The 24,892-nt window shown below is 39.6% G+C and overlaps 1 long non-coding RNA gene across 1 annotated transcript; it reads left to right on the forward strand.

Annotated features, from left to right (window-relative positions):
* The first annotated feature begins 675 nt into the window (after positions 1 to 675).
* Positions 676 to 23,278, forward strand: LOC308625284. Its single transcript, XR_014017075.1, has 4 exons — positions 676 to 1,882; positions 2,552 to 2,625; positions 22,351 to 22,471; positions 22,567 to 23,278. It is a non-coding gene; the product is annotated as an uncharacterized lncRNA (long non-coding RNA).
* Positions 23,279 to 24,892: the final 1,614 nt, after the last annotated feature.

The raw sequence follows: 24,892 nt of genomic DNA on the forward strand, positions 1-24,892 counted from the left end.
ACGGCGTCGGTTTGTGGCTCAAATGTGGGGCCGGGGCGGGGTCGTTCAAACCTTCTGTCTCCCTCTCCATCCCCACCCGCCCTACAGCTTTGAGATTCCATATCCCTGGCTTTGTTTTAAGCAACACTATTGTCGGAGCTGCAGCATCTCCTCCCCCTCTCCAGAAGCCGAGCTGGGAAGTGGGTAAAAACTACTGAGGAACGTGCTCGGACGCTCCTCCACGCCTATCACCCCCACAGGGAAGAGACCAGCAGCGACAGCCCCGCCACCGCACTCGCGCAGGGCCAACTGCAGCGCCGCCGCCGCATCCGAAGCCGCAGCGGCCGCCGCCGCCCAGCTGAGCCCGGGGAGACTCCCAAGGGCTCTTTAAATACGATCTATAAATACTACGGGCTCTCGGCGCGCGCGTCACGGCAGAGCCGGCCTCCGATTGGCTGTCGTAACCCCGCTATTTGCATAGCCGGATTGCTCAACCGGGCGGCGACAGCGGCCGAGCGCACCCCTCCCCCTCAGCGGGCGCGCGGGGCGCGCGGGCCGGCGGGCGGGGACAGCGGGGTGGCGGCCGCGCGGGCCGGGCGACGAGTGCGAAGCGGCGGCGGCGGCGGCGGCGGCGTTCAGAGTGGCTTGAACTCGGGAACCTTTCGAGCCTTGAGTCATGCAGCCGGTCTTCCGGGACGCCGGCTGCCCACCAGAGGATCAATTTTGGCAAGCCGAGGGCCGGCGCTTTTTAGACTGGGTCTTTTTGCTTTCCACAGAAAGAAAAAGAAAGTTTGCAGGGTTTCACCGGAGCAAACGCTCTGGGTGGCTCGCGAAGGCACCACGTGACACCTGGACACGCAGCTAGAGCCCTGTCCAATGACTTGCGACTTGGGGTGTTCAAAAAAGGCTTTTGCACGATCACTAGTAAGACCTCGTTAGCTTGAAAACGAAACAAGGCGTGTTCGGAAAATGCAAGATGTTTAAAGCTAAGTTTTTTTTTAAAAGCACCATTAGCCAATATGAAGCGGCGATGCGGAAAGTTTCCCCACTGTGGTTCTATAGGGGAAGAGAATCTCTTGTAGCGACTGGAAATGTTCAGCAACTTGGCCCTGACCGGAGCTGGTTGGCTCTGGGAAGGCGGGTGGTGGCAGAGAGGGTCAGAGAGGGAGAAAAAGACCACGCTTTGAAATTCGGGAAGCAACCCGATGCTGCGGAGTATATTGATACCCAGGATTCTGTCGAGAGGATGCCATTGATCGCGGGTGATAAATGTGCAGATATTGTTTTATATTAGTATTCAGATGTTACAAAATCATTTATCTCTACAGAAGGTAAACTGAGAATAGGAACTGTATCTGCCGTTTGTTGCAAACATTTTAGGTAGAATCTGTGACATAGTGAATTCCTTACTTTTGAATGAGAGAAATACGATGACTTCCAGTTTCTTCATTTTGTTTTAAAATGTCCTCCCCTTAAAGCGCACACAACACATGCGAAGGTTACAAGCCTTCCCGTAACAATATCCGGGGATGACGCTGAAAGTGTATGTTGGTGTCTTACACCTAGTCGGTCCTCAGAAAATAGTGGCGTGAATCACACAAATACATAATTTAGAAGAGATTTTTTTTTTTGCTAAAAAATCTAAGGTCTCATTCAGTTATGTTTCATAAATGTTCTACTTCGATGTCCTTCTCCCTTAAATAAAACTCAAAGCTCATACGGACTCGTTTTTTTGACACTTTTTAACTACGGTTATTTGGAGGCTGGCGTGTATGCGGCTCTAAAAGCTTTTTAAAAAGAACTTCGGATTTTGACAGAAGAGCGCCCTCTGCTGCCGAATAGTTTATGGGCAACGTTCCTGAAAAGTGAAACACTTGGGGATGCCCATCGCAAAGCTGGCAAGGTGAACTTTAAGATATTTTTCACTACTATCTTTTTTGTAAGTTACTTTGTAATTGTAGCCATTTTAATCATTACTTCTAAGCTAGCAGAATCATTCAGTTGTGAATACTACCTTAAATACCATTCTCATTTCCATAGTAATTCATACCAGTTTATGCTTTAAAACCAATACTAAAACAGAAGATAGACCTGTTTTACAGTCGTTATTCTCTGCGTTAACAGATACCAAAGTAAGAAAAAAACGCTTTAATCATCTAAATACTTTTTCCAATAATTTTAGCGCTGTGTCATATGAATCATTAAAATGGACTGATTTGAACACAGACTACTTGCAATCATCTTACATCAGCCTTTTGCTTCTCTGCTTGTTTCCCTCTGTCTTAGTTAGTGTTTCTGATGTCCCAGGCCAAGTATAAATGCACTTATAATCGCTGACTTTTTGGTTATCGTCTCTTCACCATAAAGACTGTCATTTTATTATAGTATTAATTTATTATACTTCCACAGTATTTTCCTTTTTTTCTAATGTTACATTTCTTTTACTAATTCATTTCTTTGTTGTCTGTATTAATATGCTCAGATGAAAACAGATTTTAAAAAGTCCGAAGTAATTGTGTAAATTGAAAACTGCACATCTTGACTGCTACTTCCATTGGTTCTCATTTTTTAGAGCTGCTCATCTTGAGGAGGAAAGAGCTACATATTCAGAGGTTAGCTGCTGATACAGCTTTGAGTCACTAGGAGGTAAGAGGATAACTGGTAAACCACAAGTGAAGAGATAAGGGAGGTGTATATCTCTTGCTGTAAATGCTAATATGGGCATTTCAGCTGCGTTCCTCACAATAAGCATTTTACTACTCTATAGAAACATACAGATAATGATCATGAATTAGTCTGTGGTTCTCAATTCTCTCTCAGTAGCAGAGGCAGAAATGGAAATAGAGACCATTATTATGCTGAGAAATGTACTTAGAAAAAGTAGCCTCCAGGGCTAGAGAGAGACTCTGTCCCTGTATAAGCGGGGGGGTGGGGGTGGGGGGGGGTGGGGGGGTGGGCTGTGTGTGTGTGTGTGTGTGTGTGTGTGTGTGAGCAGCCCAGTACTCTCACAGAAGTCAAGTGTTCCAGATGCTCTGTGAATTGGGCTCCCTTTTCCCAGTTAATGGTGCAGGAACTGCATCTTCTTCACATGGATGCTCATATGATCACCACATCTCAAGCCATTTCTAAAGGTGGAAAATAAATGTTGGAAGTTGCTGCCATGGGAATACGCCTGGCAATTGTTTGTCTATTTTCCCCCATTTATTTAGTGGTCATTACAAATTGTTCTATCCACATTCTACTGTGCACACATAGTTGATAAACATGTCAAGCTAGGGGGCAGACTGGATACATGACAAAAGGCTTATGAATTGGCCTAACTTCATTGCAGTTAGGTCAACACATCCCTGAGATCCTGGGGTGATTAATAAATTAATTAATTTGCAGTGGACTGCAATGCTGGCTTCTCAGTCCATTGACCAAGGGGTAGTCTCTAAACCGTGTTACCAATGTCCTTGCTTGACAGGGAGATTATGTGACCCATAGCACGTGAATATGGGAGTATGTGTACTCACTATTGGCAAAAGCGGTTTTCTTTCTGTATTAAAATAGGACTCGAGTTTTGTATACACTGTCTCTATTGAGGAGCTCATAAATTCTGCTTGTAATCCAAAAATACTTTTGTTTTGGTAAAAATGAATTTATAACAAAAATCCAGTTGACTTTCATCTTTTTAAATTACTCCTTCACAGTTACACTTCCTCATTTAAATACACCCCCCCCTTTATGTAATTTTGCCCTGTATATCAGATGGCCTAAAGAATATTATTAGTAGAATTATGATTTAATGAGAATTTAGTATATATCAGGGACCAACCAAGGTCTCTTGTAACCCTTATTTTATAAGGGCAGTCCTATTGCTATTTGCATTTTACGAAGACGGTAACTGACCCTTAGAGAGGGTACATAACTTGCTCAAAGTTAGTGTCAGAGCTGGGGTTCAAATCCAAGTCCATCTGACTCCAGGTCAAACCCTCAGAGAATATTGCAAACATATAAAATTGAAAATGAAAGCCATAGGCTTAATACTAATCACTTTCTATGGTATCCTAGAGCAATACTTCCCAAATTATATATCAGAAAATGTTAGTTCCACATGATCTGTGTGAATGGCATGAAGAAAAAGAAAAGTTCCATGATCAAATGTTTTCCAAATAATGGGTTAAACCAATATTTTTAAACGTAGAACTGTGCAACGTTAGTGGGAGCCATTCATGCTTGTAGTCATTGTGGATTTGTATAGTTATTACAGCATTTTTCTAGACGATGACAAAAACATGTCTTTCTGTTTTGCACAATGGTGCCATTTGAACTCTCATTGGTGCTAGAGGTGGGAATAATATGAAACGCCTAACAACTGGATACTGTTCCCTTTTGTGCGTTGCTAACATCATCACTTTCTGGTGTTTCTTGAACTGACAGATTATTTGTATCAGATGGATTTAAAAAAACAGCTACTTATTTTTAGGGTTCTAAATGCCTTACACTATTACTTGTTACACCTAAAAGATATGTTTGGAAAGTTCAAAGATTTTCTTGCTAGTTAGAGACTTCCCAAACATAGTATAAGGACATTGGAATAATGAAATGTAAAACTATTTTTATTATTTATTTATTTATTTTGGCAGCGCTGGGTCTGAGTTGCATCATGTGGACTCTCTTAGTTGTAGCATGCAGGCTTCTTAGTTGCAGCATGCACGCGGGGTCTAGTTCCCCGACCAGGGATCAAACCCAGGGCCCCTGCATTGGGAGCACGGAGTCTTACCCACTGGACCACCAGGGAAGTCCCTAAAATTATTTTTTAAGTAGGCTAAGAATAAGTAGTTCGTTCAAGTAAAAATACTTGAAATATGTGTGCATGCACTAATACGTATGCATAATACACATTCGTTTAAACTTGTTGAGAGGAGAGGCTGTTTTTGCAACACCTGGCCCACAGAACGCATTTATGCATTTAGTTAGTGTTTATTGAGTGCTTTTTTTTTTTTTTTTTTTTTTTTTTTTTTTTTTTTTTTTCAGTACGCGGGCCTCTCACTGTTGTGGCCTCTCCCGTTGTGGAGCACAGGCTCTGGACGCGCAGGCTCAGCAGCCATGGCTCACGGGCCCAGCCGCTCCGCGGCATGTGGGATCTTCCTGGACCGGGGCACGAACCCGTGTCCCCTGCATCGGCAGGCGGACTCTCAACCACTGCGCCACCAAGGAAGCCCTGAGTACTTTCTTTTACCCAGGCGTGGTTCTGTTCCAGACGCTAGAGATAAGGGTGAAAAAGTCCTCATGGGGCTTACATTTTATTGGGGAGAAACAGACAATAAATGGAAAGAGGGATGTGAAGCCAAAAAAGTGAATAATGGATATTGAAACACTTGTAGGGTTAGTAGATCAGAATTCTCAGTGAGGCAAAAGCACTTTTGAAATGGGTACCAGAGGAAATGCACTGGGAGGAGAGGAAAGGTTTAGGAGGTGATGTAATGATTGGTAATAATAAGGAGAAGTTATGACTTTAGGGTTGAGGGGATTAAATGGAAGAAGATAAAAGGACTATTGGAGAGAAAAAGATCAAGATGCTGAGGGGCCTGCATGGGGCAGCACGTGGGTGATGCAGTCATTGGAGATGGAGACAGAAACAGAGTGAAGAGGAAGACAGTGAGCTCTGTGCTGCTCTTCATTGAAGCGACTGAAGAGATCGTAGGTGACGGCGTGAGGAGGGGCAAGTGCTGGTTAAGCTGGAAACTTCATAAAGGATGGAGTTTCTGAGACAGAGGAGGAGAAATGGCTTGGAAATGGCAGTTTATATAAATATAAAAAAGTAAAAGGAGGTGAGAGGACCGTGGGGAGGTGTGTTCCCAGGAGCAGCCAGAGTTCAATTAGGCCAAGACTGTGATGGAAACATCATTTTGATGAATGAATAAATATTGAATTTAAAAAATTTTTTAAAAATTTATTTTAGGTTGCATTGGCTCTCTGTTGCTGCACGCGGGCTTTCTCTAGTTGCGGCGAGTGGGGGCTATTCTTTGTTGCGGTGCGCTGGCTTCTCATTGCGGTGGCTTCTCTTGTTGCAGAGCACGGGCTCTAGGCACGTGAGCTTCAGTAGTTGTGGCACGCGGGCTCAGTAGTTCGTGGGCTCTAGAGTGCAGGCTCAGTAGTTGTGGCGCACTGGCTTAGTTGCTCCACGGCATGTGGGATCTTCCCGGACCAGGGCTCAAACCTGTGTCCCCTGCATTGGCAGGCAGATTCTTAACCACTGCGCCACGAGGGAAGTCCCTTGAATTTTCATATAGATAGAATTATTTTGAATAATTTTTAACTTAACCTTTTAAGTTAATTTTAAAGTAATGCATTCCAATTCCCTTTGTTCATGCTGTGATTTGTGTTTCAATACACTCATAAGGATCAAAGTTAGAAGTAGAAGAGAGACTTCTTAGTTTAAAAGTATGTGTTGAGAGGGCAACTATCTATTTTTTACTGTATACATGTCAGTATTTTTGAATTTATTACAATTAAGTACTCCTTTTATAATAAAGGGGAAAACGAATTATTTTTCTTTACCATAAATGTCTGAAAATAAGGCCATAAAAAATTAACATGGATATCCTGAACAATTTTCCTTTTATTCTGGAGTAGGAGAGTTTCAGAAAAGGAAAATAGTCAATACGTTTTTTAAGATTGTTCTGCCGTCTCCATCTCCCTACCCAAACATGAGTTGGGGTTGGATTTTCTCCAAATACTTGAGCAGCTGCCCCTAGCTCTTTGCAGAACAAGATGCTCTAACAACTTCCCATATTATATCCAGGCTCTCTTTGATATTCACCCATATTAAGGAAGGGTATATAGGAGTTCTGAGGAGAAAAAAGACTCCCCTCTGTTTCCCATTTTCTAAGTAATTAACTCACTTGTGTATTGTGCTAGTGAGCTCTACCAAGTCTTTTTTGATTTGTTTTATTTTGTTTTTCCCAGCTTTATTGAGATACAGTTTTCCTCCACTATCCGAAAGTAGAGCTTTCCTATGAAACCTTCGTAAGCCAAAATGGTGTAAAGCGAGGAAGCAATTACCTTAGGACACATCTTGCTAATGGATGCACAAAATAAATTGAGGCAAAGCACAGATGCTCACAGACACAGTGCAAAGCTATGGTGGCTTGATGCTGAGACGCTGAGTGTAGTTCCAGGGGAGGAGATTGGCAGGGTCCCTCTCACCGCCCTGGGTGCCCTGGGCCTCTACAGTGGCTCACTGAAAAACACTGATCGCTATTTTTGCTTTTCTCCTTTTTTCATAAAAGTGAAAATCCTCTTTGGGTTTCTTTCAGTTGGCAAAAACAGGTACTAATTTAGGTCTTTTGTAAAAACTAAGTGGCTTAAAGCAAACTTTCAGAAAACAGGGATTCCTGCATAATTGACAAATAACATTGTATAAACTTAAGGTGTACAATGTGATGATTTGATATATGTATATGTTGTGAAATTATTACATTAAGGTTAATTAACAGATCCATCACCTTGCATAGTTATCATTGTGTGTGTGTGTGTTTGTGTGTGTTGAGAACATTTGAGCTCTATTTACTCTCTTATCAACTTAAAAAAATTATTATTTTTTAAAAATATATTTTTAAATTAATTAATTTTATTTATTTATTTTTGGCTGCATTGGGTCTTCGTTGCTGCACACAGGCTTTCTCTAGTTGCAGCGAGCAGGGGCCACTCTTCATTGTGGCACACAGGCTTCTGATTGTGGTGGCTTCTCTTGTTGAGCAGCACGGGCTCTAGGTGCGCAGGCTTCCGTAGTTGTAGCATGCAAGCTCAGTAGTTGTGGCTCATGGGCTCTAGAGCTCAGGCTCAGTAGTTGTGGCTTGTGGGCTTACTTGCTCTGCGGCATGTGGGATCTTCCTGGACCAGGGCTTGAACCCATGTGTCCTGCATTTGCAGGCAGACTCCCAACCACTGTGCCACCAGGGAAGCCCTCTCTTATGAACTTTTAAGTATACAATGCAGTATTGTTAACTACAGTCACCAGGCTTTACATTAGATCCCCAGAATTTACTCATCTTATAAATGAAAATCTGTACCCTTTGACCAACATCTCCTCATTCCTCCTGTAAAAATAGAGCTACCATATGATCCAGCAATCCCACTTCTGGCAGATGAAATGAAGTCACTATGTTGAAGAGTTGTCTGCATCCTCATGTTCATTGCAGCATTATTCACATTAGCCAAGATAAGGAAATACCCTAAGTGTCCAACAACAGATGAATGGATAAAGAAAATGTGGCATATATACACTGGAATATTATCCAACGGTAAAAAGAAGGAAATCCTGCCGTTTGTGACAAAAGGGATGGACCTTGAAGGTTTTATGTTAAGAGAAATAAGTCAGACAGAGAAAGACAAATACTGCATGATCTACTAAATCTTTGAGTAAATAATTCAACAATCCTTTAGGCTGAATATTGCTTCCTCTTGGGTCATACTTTATCAACTATAAATAAAACAGACCTATTTAATAAATAAAAAGGAAAATGAGCACTTACTATGTGTAAGGCATTATGCTAAGAGCAAAACTTAGATTACCTCATTTAATCCTTGTAACATCTCTTTGAGGTAGGTTGTTGTTTAATTTACAGGTGAAGAAACGGAGACACAGAGAGAATAAGTAGCCCTAGATCATACAATTATTACTTCCTGGGACTAGGATCGGAAACCAAGTCCACCACACCCGTGAACACACAGTCCTCTGTTTAGGTAGATATTTTCATTTTTTTTCAGTAGGTATTTTCATTTTTGCTGTGTTTTGGAGCTGAGATTGTCACTAGAACTGGATATTTCTCCAGAGAGCTTTAGGGAAATGTCTTTAGGGTAGGAGAAGCTTCAAATTTCCATAAAAGATTATCTCAAAATCACTATATAATGATAAGAATAAATGATGTTATCTATAGTGAAATGAGTGCTATTCATGATGTTGTTTTATGTGACTTGAACCAAAAGTGTTGAGTACTTGTGACTCTTTAGAAAAAAAAAAGAAGAGAAAGCCTATTGAAACCCCTCAATGATTTTAAGTGGCATATCTATGCCAGAATCCTGACAGCACCCTCAGCTGGGATTTCCGCCCCCCCCCCCCCAGCTTTATTGAGGTATATAAATGACTAACAAAAATTTGGCATATATTGAAGGTGTGCAATCTGATGTTTTGATATACATATACATTGTGAAATGATTGCCACAATCGAGCCAATTAACTTATCCATCTCCTCACACGGTCATGATTTTTTTGTGTGGTGAGAACACTTAAGATCAGGTCTCTTAGCAAATTTCAAGTATTTAATACAGTATTATTAAGTATTGTCACCTTGCTGTGCATTAGATCTCCAGACTTATTCATCCTGCATAACAGTGGAATTTTTTAAACAGATGTGTTTATTAAAAGAATTATTTACAGAGGTGTGGGTGTCTTAAGGGACTAAGGGACCCAACAAGGGATGATAAGATACCCAGGGGTAACAGCAGGAAGCCATTACTTTCATAGATCTGGAGGGCAGGAGAGGAAAGGGCGCTATCAGAGCAGGTGAGAGTGGTGATCTTGGAAGGGGCCTCCAACAAGAGCTATAGTTGTGGCAGGACCAGCCATGGCCAGAAGGGGGTGAGCAGACACATAAACAGGAGGAATCAACATTCCAACCAGAAGCCAGGGGGCAAGGGCCTGGGGTAGGGGTGAGGAGTTTCCTACCACAGAGGTCACCCTTCTAGGGCACAGAGCAGGATGGAGAATGGATTGGGGGACAAATTGAGAAAAACAGCCAGTTATCTATCAAGCACAGACCTAAGAGTGGTAATTTAGAGCCAAATAAGTCTCCATTATTTAGTAGGAACACAGCTATATTCAATAAAAGGCAATACTTTAGGAAATAACTGAGATCTATAGAACATTATTTTAGATTTGAACTACAGTGAAAGGCACTTTGGTATATGTCACCACTTAGTAGCTTAATTGGTGTGTGAGTCAGCTCCAGCTGCCATAACAAAATACCATAGAATGAGTGGCTTCAACAGCAGACATCTATTTTCTCACAGTTCTGGAGGCTAGAAGGCCACAATCAGGGTGCCAGTAGGGTTGGGCTCTTGTGAGAGCTTTCTTCCTGGCTTGTAGATGGCTGTCCTCTTGCTGTGACCTCTTTTCTGCATGCTTAGGGGTGGGGGTGGTAGAGATTGGGAAGGGGAGTGAGGGGAGAGAGAGAGAGAGACAGAGAGAAAGAGAGAGACACCTCTTTCTCTTCTTCTAAGGACACTAATCCTATCAGATTAGGGCCCCGCCCTCATGACTTCATTTAATTGTAATTATCCTTCAAAGGCCTCATCTCCAGATACCATTACATTGGGGATTAGAGCAACACAGAAATTCTGGAAGAAAATTTAGTCCATAACAATTGAGATCTCATTCCCAAAAAAAAAGAAAAAATAGACAGAAAAAAGAATGTTAAGAATTTGTTCGGTGATACTTCTTTTTAAACTTTTTATTTGGAAATAATTTTTTTTTAAGTTACAAATATAAGATAGGGAGTTCCTGTATACCCTTCACCTGGCTTCCCCTAAGGTCAATACTTATATAACTATTGTATAAGTATCAAAACTAGGAAACTACTATTGTGACAATACTATTAACTAAACTTACTCAAATTTCACGAGTCTTCCCCCTAAAGTCCTGTTTTTATTCCAGGATCCCACACTAAATTTAGTTGTCTCTAGTCTTCTCCAATCAGTGACGTTTTCTCAGTCTGTCTTTTTCTTTAATGACCTCAACATTGCTGATGAGTACTGGCCAGTTACCTTGGAGAATGCCTCTCATTTGGGTTTTTCTTAAGATTAAATTGAGATTCTGCATTTTTGGCAAGAATACCCAGAAATGATCCTATATCTTTCTCTGTTTATCATTTCAGGGGACACATAATGTTGATAATGTCATCTTACTGGGTTTTTCCAGTATAATATTACTGTTTTTCCCTTCATAGATAAATATCCTCAGGGAGATTGTTCTCTGCTTCGTGATTGTTTTGTGATACCTTAAAACAGAAGTGGGGAAAGGAAGGAAACTTCCTGCCCTTAATATTTTATGTACTATCATTCTGTGAGACACACAGAGTATGAGAGAGAGCAATGTGAGGTTATTATTCCTATTTTAAAGAAGAGGAAACTACATCGTTTTTAGATTAAGTGATTTGGCCAAGGTTACAGAGGGAAGCCTGTTTTTAAAATTTTGAATAACTGTTGGATTTTCAGAAGAACTTACAAATATAATCACATTATGTGACAATAGACTCTAAAATTCAAATTGTTTGATACCAGAACATAAATTGATTTTTTCATTCATTTTCAGGTGCCTGCAATGCGCTAGAGTTTATGCAGTCTTTAAAAGTAGATCACAGCTCAGACTGAAGCACCAGTTTAAAACCATGGCACATCTCCAAAACTCATTTAAGGAACCAGGTGGTTAGTTAAACCTTCAATCAGATTATTATTTAAGTGCTTTTTAATAATCATTCTATGGTTTAGGCAAAAATGATAGAGGAACACTCTTTGAAAATGTTGTGTCATGATTCGGGGGCCAATACAAGGACCATTTACCACAGATGAATAATTATAAAATGAATAACTATAATGATGACAGCAATTTTTGAGCTATTTAGGATAAGAATTTGTCAAGTAAATTGTTGTGAATACCTTCTGAATAGATGTTAAATTTGAGTGAAGGTGGAAAATGGCACCTAAATTTAAATTATATTTATATTGACATAGATAATTTTGTAACATTGCCTAGAATATCTAAGGATCAGAAGGCTAAACGGATGTAAGCACTAGATATGTGAGTATATAATAATTACTCCCACTGAAAAGATTTTAAAATAAGTTAACCCAATTCTCTGAATTGAGATTTCATATAATAAAAGCAAGAATTAAAACTTTAAAAAAGATTTAATAGTGATATTCTTTTAAAAATGATTTTAATCTCTCACTCTCCCTACATCTGATTCCAGTTCCCCAGAGGCAAGCATTTTCTTAGAGCTTCTAGTATTTACTTCTGCAATTGGAATGACCTGCTTATACTGTTATTTCTTGATTTTTAATAAATGTTTAATATTACCAATTGACTTCCTACTGTGGAAGGTGAGGATTTAGCTCACTTACAGCCAATACTTTACTCCCATTTCCGCTTTCTTATCATATTCATATGATTTTACCATAATTTTTGGTTAGATGATATTCAGTGTTGAGAGTATTAGGACTGTGTAAAGTTTACTTGCAATTGAGCCATGTAGGGGATTATGATTCCATTTCCTTCTTTGAGCAACTTTTTGTTTTCCCTGGCATTCATGATTGTCTTTTTTGTTGCTTGCTTAGTTTTCTTTTATTAATTAATCGTAAAACTCTCAGCTATTAAGTATCACACATTATAATAAGGTGATACAATTGCTTCCTTCCCTTCCCTTCTTTTCCTTTCCTATTTTCTCCTCCCTCTCCCTGATGATTCATAATGCTGAGCGCCTGTTCACAGACCTGTTGTCCCTTTGTGTGACTTCTTTGAGAAATATCTATTCAAGTCATTTGCCCATTTTAAAATATGATTATTTGTTTTCTTGCTATTGTGCTGACTTCCATCTGTATTTTGAGTATTAACCCCTTATCAGATAGATGGTTTGCAAATATTTTTTCCCATTCCATAGGTTGTCTCTTCACTCTGTTGATTGTTTTCTCTGCTGTGCCGAACCCTTTTAGTCTGATGAAATCCTATTTGTCTATTTTTGCTTTTGTTGCCTGTGCTTATGAGTAATTATTATTTTTGCTTCTTTTTTTATTGTGGTAAAAAACACATAACCTTAATTTTACCACCTTAACCATTTTAAAGTGTGCAGTTCAAGAGAGGGACTTCCCTGGCAGTCCAGTGGTTAAGTTTGCATACTTCCACTGCAGGGGGAGCCAGTTCGATCCCTGGTTGAGGAACTAAGATCCTGTATGCTGCTTGGCCAAAAAAAAAAAAAAGATCTTAAAGTGTGCAGTTCAGTAGTGTTAAGTATATTCACGTTGTTGTTTGACAGATCTCTAGAACTCTTTCATCTGTACCCATTAAAGACGAATTCCCACTTCCTCTCCCTGCTAGCCCCTGGCACCATCATTCTACTTTCTGTTTCTATGAATCTGACTACTTTAGACACTTCACATGAATTGAATCATACCGATTTTGGCCTTTTGTGACTAGCTCACTTTGCTTTGCATAATGTCCTCCAGGTTCATCCATGTTGTAGAATGTGACAGAATTTCCTTCTTTTTAGAGGCTACATAAGACCCACTGTATGTATATACCACATTTTCTTTATCCATTCATCTGTTAATGGACATTCTTGGCTACTGTGATTAATACTGCAATGAACATTTTTATGCAAATATCTGTTCGACATTTTTCTTTGAATTATTTTGGATATATACCCAGAAGTGCGATTGCTAGATCATATGGTAATTCTATTTTTAATTTTTTGATGAACACCCATACTGTTTTCCATAATGGCTGCAACGTTTTACATTCCTATCAGTACTGCACAAGGGTTCCAGTTTTTCTGCATCCTTCCAATGAAAATGTTATTTTCTGTTCTTTGAATAGTGGGCACCCTAATGAATGTGAGATGATATCTCACTGTGGTTGTAATTTGCATTTCTCTTAGGATTAGTAATGTTTTCATATGCTTGTTGGCCATTTGTATATCTTAATTGGAGAATTGTCAATTCAAGTCCTTTGTCCACTTTTTAAATAGAGATATTTGTTGTTGTTAATTTGTAAAAGTTCCTTATATATTTTGGATATTAATCCTGTATCAGGTATATGATTTATAAATTTTTTTCCCATTCCATGGATTGCTTTTTCCCTCTGCTGATTGGTTTTTTTTAATATGCAGAAGTTTAAGGTTTGCTATAGTCCCATTCATCAATTTTTGCTTTTGTTGCCATTCTTTTGATGTTATATTCAAGAAATCATTGTCAAGTCCAAGGTGCTAAAGCTTTTTCCCATATTATCTTCTAAGAGTTGTATAATTTTAAATCTTACATTGAAGTCTCTAATCCATTTTGAGTTAATTTTTGTATATGGTATAAGGCAAGGGTCCAAGTTCATTGTTTTGCATGTAGATATCCATTTTTCACAGAACCATTTTTTGAAGAGACTGACCTTTCCCCATTGTGTAGTCGTGGCACCATCGTCAAAAATCATTTGGCCATATACAAAAAAAATATTATATAAAGTAAAAAAATGAAAATACAACTTACATTTCTAGGAAGATGGTGTAGATGTACATTTCCCTATTCCTCCCACTATGTACAACTAAAACCCCTGGATATTATATGTAAAACAAACATAAGAATCTGAAAGGTAGAGATAAGAAGGCAGGCTTACTAGGGATCTTGCAACCCAAGGACCAGCATGATGGTAAGTATTCTGAGTTTTCTCTTTGCTTCATATGTCCTAGACTTGGAGCTGAAAAGCCGGCAACTCAGAAACACCAAAGAGCATTGATAAAAACCCCCAAAACAAAAATCCCAAATTGATATACAGATTTAACATAACTTATATAACAATTCCTACAAGAAGTCTTGTAGATTTGTATAAGATTTTTCTAAAATGTATATAGAAAGGTAAAGAAATAAGCATAGTTAAAACAATTTTGAAAAAGGGGAAATCCATCTACCTAATTTCAAGACTTATGATGTACCTGCAGTAATCAAGACTCTCTGGAGGGATAGACACATGGATCAGTGGGACAGAATAGGGGACCTAGAAACTGCCTCAATCACACAAATATGCCCAATTGATTTTTGACAAAAGTGCAAAAGCAATTTGATTAAGGAAAAACAACCTTCTCAACAAGTGGTGGTAGGACAGTGGGACATCCATAGGCAAAAAAAAAAAAAAAAAAAAAAGCCTTGATCACACCTTATACAAAAATTAGCTCATAAAGGGCTACAAAATTAAATGCCAAATGTAAAACAGTAAATTAAAAAAAAATAGGAAAAAATCTTTGGGAGCAAAGGGTTCTGAGCTCTTAACTGTTTGTTAGGCAAAGAGTTCTTAGACTTGAAATCATAAGTAAAATTCATAAAAGGAAAAAAATTGATAAATTATACCTCACCAAAATTTAAAAATTTGCCCTGCAGAATACCCTGTTAAGAGAATGAAAAGATAAGTTGTAAATATGAGAAATATTTGCAAAACACATATCCAAAAAAAGGACTAATAACTAGAATATACAGAGAAACCTAAAAAGCCAACAGTAAAAAAACACTCCAAAAATATATGAAGAGACAGCTCACTGAATAGTATATACAGATGGTCAATAAGCTCATGAAGAAATGTTCAACATCATTTGCCATTATGGAAATGCAAATTTAAGCCACAATGGTATATTATTACATACCTATCTGAACGGCTAAAATAAAAACTAGAAAATGGCAACGACTGGAGGAAATGCTGAGTAACTGAGTCCCTCATACATTGTTGGTTGAAATGTAAAGTGGTATAGTTACTCTGGAAAACAGTATGGCAGTTTCTTAAAAAATGAAACATGCAATAACTGGCTGACCCAGACATTGTACTCCTGGGCATTTATCCCAGAGAAGGAAATACTTTTGTTCACACAAAAACCTGTAGACAAATGTTTATAGTAGCTTTATTTGAAACAAAATCTGGAGATAATTTAGATGTCTTTCCACAAGTGAATAGTTCAATAAACTGTGGTACCATGGAATACTGCTCAGAAATAAAAAGGAATGAACTACTGATATATACAACAACCTAGATGAATACCCAGAGAATTATGTGAGTGAAAAAAAGCTTAATCCCAAAAGGTTCCTTACTGTGGGATTTTATTTATGTAACATTCTTGAAATGACGAAAGTATAGATATGGAGAAAAGATTAGTGGTTGCCAAAGGTTAAGGAGGATATAGGGGTGGGAGAAAAGTGGGTGTGGCTATAAAAGGGCAATTTGAGGGATGCTTATGGTGATGCAAATAATCTGTGTTTTGACTATGTCAACATTAACATCCTGGTTGTGATATTGTACTATGTTTTTGTGAGACATTACCAGTGGGGAAACCTGGGTAAAGAGTACATGTGATCTCTATATTATTTATTGCAACTGCATGTGAATCTACAATTATCTTAAAAAGTATAATTGTAAAAGTGTAAGTACTTCCCTTACTTTTCTTCAATTTAACTACCATTAAGCATTTTGGTGCACTTTTTCCAAATGGTATGTCAAGACAAAATCCAGATTTCAGATAAGGACTCCATGGTCTTTTAGACCATGTTATACATACTTGTCTGAAATGCTTACCTTTTCCATTTGATAATATATCTCAGACAGCTTTCCAGGTCAGTACATCTCTCCCTCTCTCTCTCTCTCTCTCCCTCCCCCCCACCCTCCTTAAAGACTGTAGGGTTATCCATTGTAAGGATGTAGAATTCCATTCCCCTGTTAATAGAGATTTATGTTTGTTGTGGATTGAACGGCACCGTCCTTCCCCCTCTCTCCCCAAAAATATATGTTGAAGTCCTAAAGCCCAGTACCTGAGAATGTGACCTTATTTCTAAACAGAGTCTTTACAGAGGTAATCAAATTAAAATGAGGTCATTAGGATGGGCCCTAATCCAATGTGACTGGTGTCCTTATAAAAAGAGGGAATTTGGACACAGAGACAGACATGTACAGAAGGAAGATGATATGAAGACATATATTCTCCATGTAAAACAGAGGATGGGAGTGCTGCATCTATAAGCCAAGGAATGCCAGAGATTACTAGCAAATCACCAGAAGCTATGAAGAGTAAAGGAAGGATTCCCACAAATTTTAGGGGGAGCATGGTCCTGCTGACATCCTGATATCAGACTTATAACTTCTAGAACTGTGAGATAACACATTTGTTCTTTTAAGCCATTCAGTTTGTGATACATTGTTACAGCAACCCTAGGAAACTAATACAATGCTGTTTCTTTATTTTGCTATTACAGATTGCTACAATGAACATTCTTATACACACAGCTTTATGCCTTCTTGTTATTTCTGTAGGGTGAATGCAATTATGACTCATTGTATATTTGTATGATGCATGTTAATATGTGTATTAGTCTTCGTGGGCTGACATAACAAAATACCATAGATTGGGAGGCTTAAACAACGGAAATGTAATTCTCACAGCTCTGGAGCCTAGAAAGTTCAAAATCAAGGTGCCAGCCAATTCAGTTCTTGATGAGAGCCTTCTTCCTTGCTTTCAGAGAGCTGCCTTCTTGCTGCGTCCTCACATGGTGGGGAGGGAGGTAGCAAGCTCTGGTGTGTCTTCCTATAAGGACACTAGTCCTAGCAGATTTCAATCCCACCCTCATGACCTTATTTAACCCTAGGGTCCCAAAGGTCCCATCTTCAAATACCATCACACTTGGGGGTTAGGGCTTCAACATAGGAATTTTATAGGGACACAGTTCAGTCCATAGCATTCTGCCTCTGGCCCTCCAAAATGCATGTCCTTATTGCATGCCGAATACATTCATATCATTCAAACAGCCCCCAAAATTCTAACTCCTCTAGCATCCACTCTAAAGTCTACGTCTCATTTAAATATCTAAATTGGTGAGATTTGAGATATAATTCATCCTGAGGCAAAAATCCCTCTCCAGCTATAAACCTGTGAAATCAGACAAGTCACATGCTTCCAAAATAAAATGGTGGGATGGGCATAGGATAGACATTCCCATACCAAAATAGAGAAATAGGAAAGAAAGAAGGGATGATGCATCCCAAGCGAGTCCAAAACCTAGAAAGACAAATTCCATTAAATCTTAAGGCTCCTCTTTGACTGAATGCCCTCCTTCCAGACCCACAGGGGCAGGGTCCTGCCTTCTGGACCCACGGGCATGGTGGTCCCACCCATCAGGCTCTTCTGGGCAAGGTCTGCTCCCCAGGCTCCAGGTACCCCTAATCCCTTGGCTCTGCAGGGTGGCCCCACCTCTGAGGCTTCAGGCAGAGACCATCTGGCTGGTTGAAACCAAGGTGGTAGCCCCAGCCTTTGAAACTGAGGAGGCAACCCCGATGATCTGAATCACCTTTGGCATTATTTTTTCCTTTTCTTTAAAAATAGTATATATTCTCAGCCAAATAGCTCATGGTCCATTCCTGTAGGATCTAAGAAGTCCAATAGTCTTCCTTCATTCTGTCCCACGTCTTCCTGTTTCCTTTAGTCTCACCTGTTAGTAATCCCATCTCTATTCCTGGCTTCTGAGATGGCTGATTAAATCCATGAGTCTCACCCCTGATCTTTTTATCTAATGGTTGTCCAGCCACACCCTCAGTGTTCCGTTCAGAACGAGCTTTCTCTCTCTCTCTCTCTTTTTTTTTTTTTTTGCAATATGAATAGACTGAGAAATTTCTAAATCTCTTAAGTTCCTTTTTGTTTAACAATTCCTTCTTCAATTCATTGCCTTCCTTTTGCATTTTACTATAAACAGCCAGGGGGAACCATACTGCTCTTTCAACACTTTGCTTAGAAACCTCCTTGGCTAAATATCCAATTTCATTGCTTATAAATTCTTCCTGCCACAAAACATAAAATGCAATTCAGTCAAGTTCTTTGCCACATTAAAACAAATGTCCTTTTTCCTCCAGTTTCCAATAACCTATTCCTCATTCCTTCTGAGACCTCACTAGAATGGCCTTTAATATCCATATTTCTACCAACACTTTGTTCATGATTATTTATGTATTCTCTAAGAAGATGAAAACTTTCTCTCCATCTCTCCTCTTTTCTGTCTGAGCTCTCATCGGAATCACGTTTAACGTCCATATTTCTAGCATGCACCTCAAAACTCTTCCAGCCTCTACCCACTCTCCAGTTCCAGAGCTGCTTCTACATTTTTAGGTATTTGTTACAGCAGTATCCCCACCTCTTGGTGCCAAAATTTGTATTTGTCAGCTTGGGCTGTCATAAAAAATACCATAGACTTGGAGGCTTAAACCACAGAAATCTAATTCTCACAGTTCTGGAGGCTGGGAAATCCAAAGTCAAAGTACCAGCCAATTCTGTTCCTGGTGAGGGCCCTTTTCCTGGCTTGCAGATGGCTACCTTCTTGCTGTGTCCACACATGGTGGAAAAAGGGGCAGCAAGCTCTCTGGTGTCGCCTTCTTTTTTTTTTTTTTTTTTTTTTTTTTTGTGGTACGCGGGCCCTTCACTGTTGTGGCCTCTCCCGTTGTGGAGCACAGGCTCTGGACGTGCAGGCTCAGCGGCCATGGCTCACGGGCCTAGCTGCTCCGTGGCATGTGGGATCTTCCCAGACTGGGGCACGAACCCGTGTCCCCTGCATCGGCAGGCGGACTCTCAACCACTGCACCCCCAGGGAAGCCCATGGTGTCACTTTCTTAAAGAACACTAATCCTATCAGATTAGGGCCCCACCCCATGACCTCATCTAAATGCAGTTACCTCTCAAAGGTCCCATCACCAAATACCATCACATTGGTAATTTGGACTTCAACATATGAATTTTGGTGGTACATAATTTGATCCATAGCAGTACGTATATGACACATGATTCACTTCCAAATTACCCTGGTTAGCATTATTTTAATGTGTGTAACCAGGAGAAATATTTTCTCTTTTGGGGATTGGCGCTGAGTTGCAGGATCCATAGTAATGCACTTCCTTATATAGCAATTATTATACTGCCTAGACATTTTAATCACAATTATGTGTAAATGTGTGTTATTGTTTATCTGTTAACATTGACATCTTAGAGAATAGCCACACCTTGCTACTACAGATACCATGGATTCAATAACAGAGACCAAAAACAGAGTTGGTCTTCTCTACTTCCAGCCTGGCCTTTCTATACCCTTTCTCTTGGCCCATCACAAGTCCCCCCCTCATTCCTTTCTTCTCTCTCTTCACAAAACCTGTCAAAATTTCCTTTCTGAAAAAGACTGTAGTAACAATAATTTACACAATTTTAAGGATTTAACCAAATTACCTTTTCATTCACAAAATTTTCTTTTTAAGCCTGAAATTTTAGGCATTAATGAGCAGGCAAAAGGAGGGTTTGGAAAAACGAAGGACCAGTCCAAGTGCACTTAAAAATCAGATACAGGTGACCTCTAGTCCTGGGTCTGGTTAGCATGGTATTTCCTACCTTCCTTCCATTTCTGACCCCTTAGGCTGTGCACATATACGATGTGCTGCTGCTGATGGTTGATCTTCAGGCACCTGTGACCTATTCCCCCTCTCTCTGTCCAACTTAAGAGCCAGGAAAGGGGAAGGAAGAAGACATTTCAACATGGAGGAGGGGAGAGGACAAGTGGCCAAGCACCTCACCAATTTCTAAGCTCAAGTGAAATCTTCATTCTCCTGTTGCCCTTTGGAAATACAGTAGGTAACACATGTGGCTTGTGTATGGAGAAAATTCTCAGAGGACAAGCTATGAAAAGGTGTTGAAGTCCAAACCCAGCTTTAAAGTAGGACTCACATCTTTTCTTTTTTTTCCTCCCAGCACCATCCCTCTCTTCTAAGGGTTTCTCATCTGCTTTTTTCTCCTGGTCATGAGGTTTTTTCATTTGCTGCTGACAACATAAACTATGAATTTAGTAAGGGTTTGGTTTAACTTTGGAGTAAAGCTAAAGCACAGCTGTTTCCTTTCTCTTGTGCCTTTTCCTCCTCCCCATCATTTTTTCCTATAAGTTTGGACATTTACTATTTTAAAAATTTAGCCAAATATCTGTATTTTACAATCAAAACTGTTTTTTGAAAACATCAGTCTCATTTTTCTTTGTTAAAGAACTGACATGCCTGAAAGTTCTAGGATTCTAGCCACTCACTGCTACATATTATTAAGAAAAATGATTGTTGGACTGTTTTGAATGGGAGTGTAGCTGTGGAATTTTTTTTTTCTTTCCCCTGCACACACCTCAGGAAGGAAAATACAGAAACACCCTTTTGACTACTCTCTTGAGAAGTACTCCTTAAGCCCAGAATAACCCCAAACAAGTAAAACCTTTGTGTTTAGCATAGAGTGGATCTGGAGGAGAAGAGGATGTTGAGAAAGACACAGAGCATTGGGCTCTTCTCACAAAGAAATTCTGTGCTTTTAGTCTCTGGGCTTTTAGTGTCTCTAAGAGCTGTTTACTGAGGGGAGGGTTGGTAGAAAATGTACCCGTTACAGGGGTTGTTTGAATCTCTAAATCTGACTTCAGTTTCTAAGGTGAATGACCTGTGTAAATAAAATTGAAATTACCCTCAGGTTTCTTTTTGCAGTATTCTTCCCTCCTTGTTTTGCCCATGGTTGGCATTCCAGTTTGGGTTGTGCTTATAAGTAAAGCACCAGGTGTGTAGACGGTAAATAGTTCCAGAGTGGACTGGGGCTTTTTATACTGTCAGATTCATCAACTCACAACACCTCAGTGGAAATCAATCTTCATTTGGGGAAGCAAAATACATTTTTGATATTAGTCCCATGGAACAATGGACTCTATTCATCATGGAATTCCCACATTTTCAACTATTACAAATTTTCTAACTTCTTGCCTTGTCGTTATTTCTGATTCAGTCTGTCTAAAACCGAATTTATCAGCCCTCTCTGTTCCCTCACTGAATTTGTTGAAGAAAAAATTGGGTGTTTTCTTCTAGGCACTGGGCTAGGTGCTTGGACTACAGTGGTGAAGAGGCAGTAATTCTCAGCCCTTATGGAACTTCCATTTGAACAGGAGGGGTCAGATAGTTAACCATAATGGTCTTAATGACTATAATTTCAATGGAGACAAATGCTATGAAGGAGATGCACAGGTACTATGAGTGAGTTTGACTGGAGGAATCTGTCCTAATCTGGGGGATCAGGAAAAGTTCATTAAGGAAGAAGTGTCCAGGCTGAGCTCTAAAGATGCTTAGCTATCCACTGTGGGGTACTGTGTCTCCAGGGGAATCAATAGCTGTGGAAAGTGACTGTGAGGAAGCATGTGTTAAAGAAATTGAGCCAAAGCTGTGGTTTCTGGAATAGAGAATGAAGGGAGAGTGATGTAAAATTTAGTCTGGTGAGGTAGGCTTGGAGCATGAAGGCCTTTGAGCCACCTGGGAGATTTTGAATTTTGTTCTAAGAGTAGTAAAAAGCCATAGAAAGATTTGAACCAGGAGAATAACTTAAATAGAATAAAATAGAATAACTGACTGCTGTCAGGAGAATGGAAGCAAACTCTGGTAGTTAAGATTTTGTTCATCTACCACACTTCTTGCCCTCCACTACTGGTAACAGTACACCTCTCCTTGTTTTTGTTTTTTCTTTTTTTTTGGCTGCAACGTGGCTTGTGGGATTTTAGTTCCCCGACCAGAGATCGAACCCAGGCCCCCTGTAGTGGAAGAAAGGAGTCTTAACCATTGGACCGCCAGGGAAGTCCCAACACCCCTCTGCTTGTGGAGAAGCCCTTCCATGTGATTTGGGTAAGGTTTGACTCTCCCTCATCCCCCATCACAGGGATGGGCACATAATCCATCAAAATGTAACTAATCAGAGTTTCCTGTTCTCTTGGCCTCAGGGTTTGGTTCAGCAGTGGGCAATGACCCAAGTCAGACTAATCAACATCCTCTCCAGGACGTCTGCTCAAATTCTCAGGAAAGAGATAAACCCTGTCTCTCTGGGATTGTCAGCTGTAAGGATCAGGTCAGATCAATAGGGAGAAGATCAGTAATCTTTTCTATCATTTGGAGAGAGCCATCTGAGACTAAAACCAACCTAGAGGGAAGTATATCTAAGAGATGGAGAGAAAGATGGATTCCTGAATAAATTAGGCAAATCTATAGACCTAATCATGAATAGTTCATTCCCTCTTGGTTATGTGATGCAATGAATATACTTCCTTTTAAAAAAAGTAATCTAGTTTGAATAGAATGTCTGTCATTTGCAATCAGAGTCCAGACCAATACTGGAAGTAAGAGTAGATGCAGGGAGATGGATTCAGTAGGTAGTAGTGATATAGGTGAGTGATGATGATTGGACTAGTGTGGTCATAATAGAGATGGAGAGAAGCCAGCACACTTGGAATCTGTTTAGGAGATACAACTGGAAGGATTGAACAATTGATTAGATAAGGGGGTGAAGGGAAAAGGGGAGCGTCAAAAATATTGGCTGGTTCTCTACCTTGCATATCTGAGGATGCCATTCACTAAGGTAGGAAACACCCAAGTAAGAATAGTTTTGGGCTAGTGGTGAAAGGAGGTTTTTAGTTCAATTTTGCTCATGTTCATGTTGAGTTTAGTGTTCCTGAAAGACATGTGTCTGTTAATGGCACTATCAATTCTGCTAATAAGTGATACTTAAAACTATTACCTTCTTTGACTTACCTCTCACTATCATTTCTGAAAATCCAGGAAGACCTTAAGGTCTACATTTTAAAAAATCATTTTTTTTGAAGCATAGTTTACCAAAAAAATTGCATACATTATGTATGTACCGTACAATGAGTTGTGATAAATGCTCATATCTATATAACCATCAACACAATCAAGATACATTTCCGGGCTTCCCTGGTGGTGCAGTGGTTGAGAGTCCACCTGCCAATGCAGGGGACATGGGTTCATGCCCCGGTCTGGGAGGATCCCACATGCCGCGGAGTGGCTGGGCCCGTGAGCCATGGCCGCTGGGCCTGTGCTTCCGGAGCCTGTGCTCCGCAATGGGAGAGGCCACAGCAGTGAGAGGCCCGCGTACCGCAAAAAAAAAAAAAAAAAAAAAAAGATACATTTCCATCACCCAAAAATTTCCTTTGTACTCCTTCCAAATCTATCACCTGCTCCCCCCCGACCCTTGGTCCCAGGCAAACACCAGTCTTCTTTTTATCACTGTAGATTAAATTTGCCTTTCTTAAAGTCTTTCATATAGATGGAACTGTGGAGTATGTACTCTTTTATGTCTGGATCCTCTTACATAGCATAATGTTTTTAAGATTCACCAATTTTATTGTTGAATTATTCCACTGTATGGATATACCATGATTTGTTAATTCACTCTCCTGTTAATGAATGAATATTTGAATTGTTTCTAGTTTTGGACTTTTAGAAATAAAGGTGCTATATACTTGCCACGCACAGGTCTTTGTGTGAACACGGTTTTATTTTTCTTGAGTAAATACCTAAGATTTGGATTGCTGGGTCATATGGTAAGAGTATGTTTGTCTAACATAAAAAATTGCCAGTGTTTTCCAAATGGCTACACCTCTGGCAATTTATGAGAGGCCCAGTTACTTTCACATTCTTGTCCCTACTTGATATTGTTATTCTTTCTAATTTTAGCTATCTTAGTGCATGTGTAGTGGTATTTCATTGTTGTTTAATTTGCATTTTCCTGATGATTAATGATGAGCATTTTGCTATTTTGCCGTTATTAAATGCGGCACTTATTTGCTATTTGTAGGTATACTTTGGAGAAGTGTCTATTCAAATTCTTTATTTTTAAAAAAACACCTTTTTATTTTGAAATAATTATAGACTCATAGGAAGTTGCAAAAATAGTACAATGAGTCTGATGTACACTTCTCCCAGCTTTCCAATAGTGACATGTTATGTAGCTTGTAGTACAGTATCAACATCAGGAAATTTACATTGGTATTACTGTTAACAGACTTTATTCAGCTTTATCTTTAATAAACCTGCATTTTTTTGGTATGTGGATGTATATGTGTGTTCTATGCATTTTTATCCTACGCAAAGATTTGTGCAGTTACTACAACAATCAAGATACAGAATTGTTCTATTACCATAAAACGACTCTCTCATGCATACCCCATCACACAATCCATCCCATACTTTGTCCCTATCCTTTAATACCAGTGTTTGTTTTCTATCGCTATGATTTTATCACTTTGAGAA

The sequence above is a fragment of the Mesoplodon bidens genome, assembly GCF_964165515.1.
Source record: "Mesoplodon bidens genome assembly, chromosome: 11".
Taxonomy (NCBI): Eukaryota; Metazoa; Chordata; class Mammalia; order Artiodactyla; family Ziphiidae; genus Mesoplodon; species Mesoplodon bidens.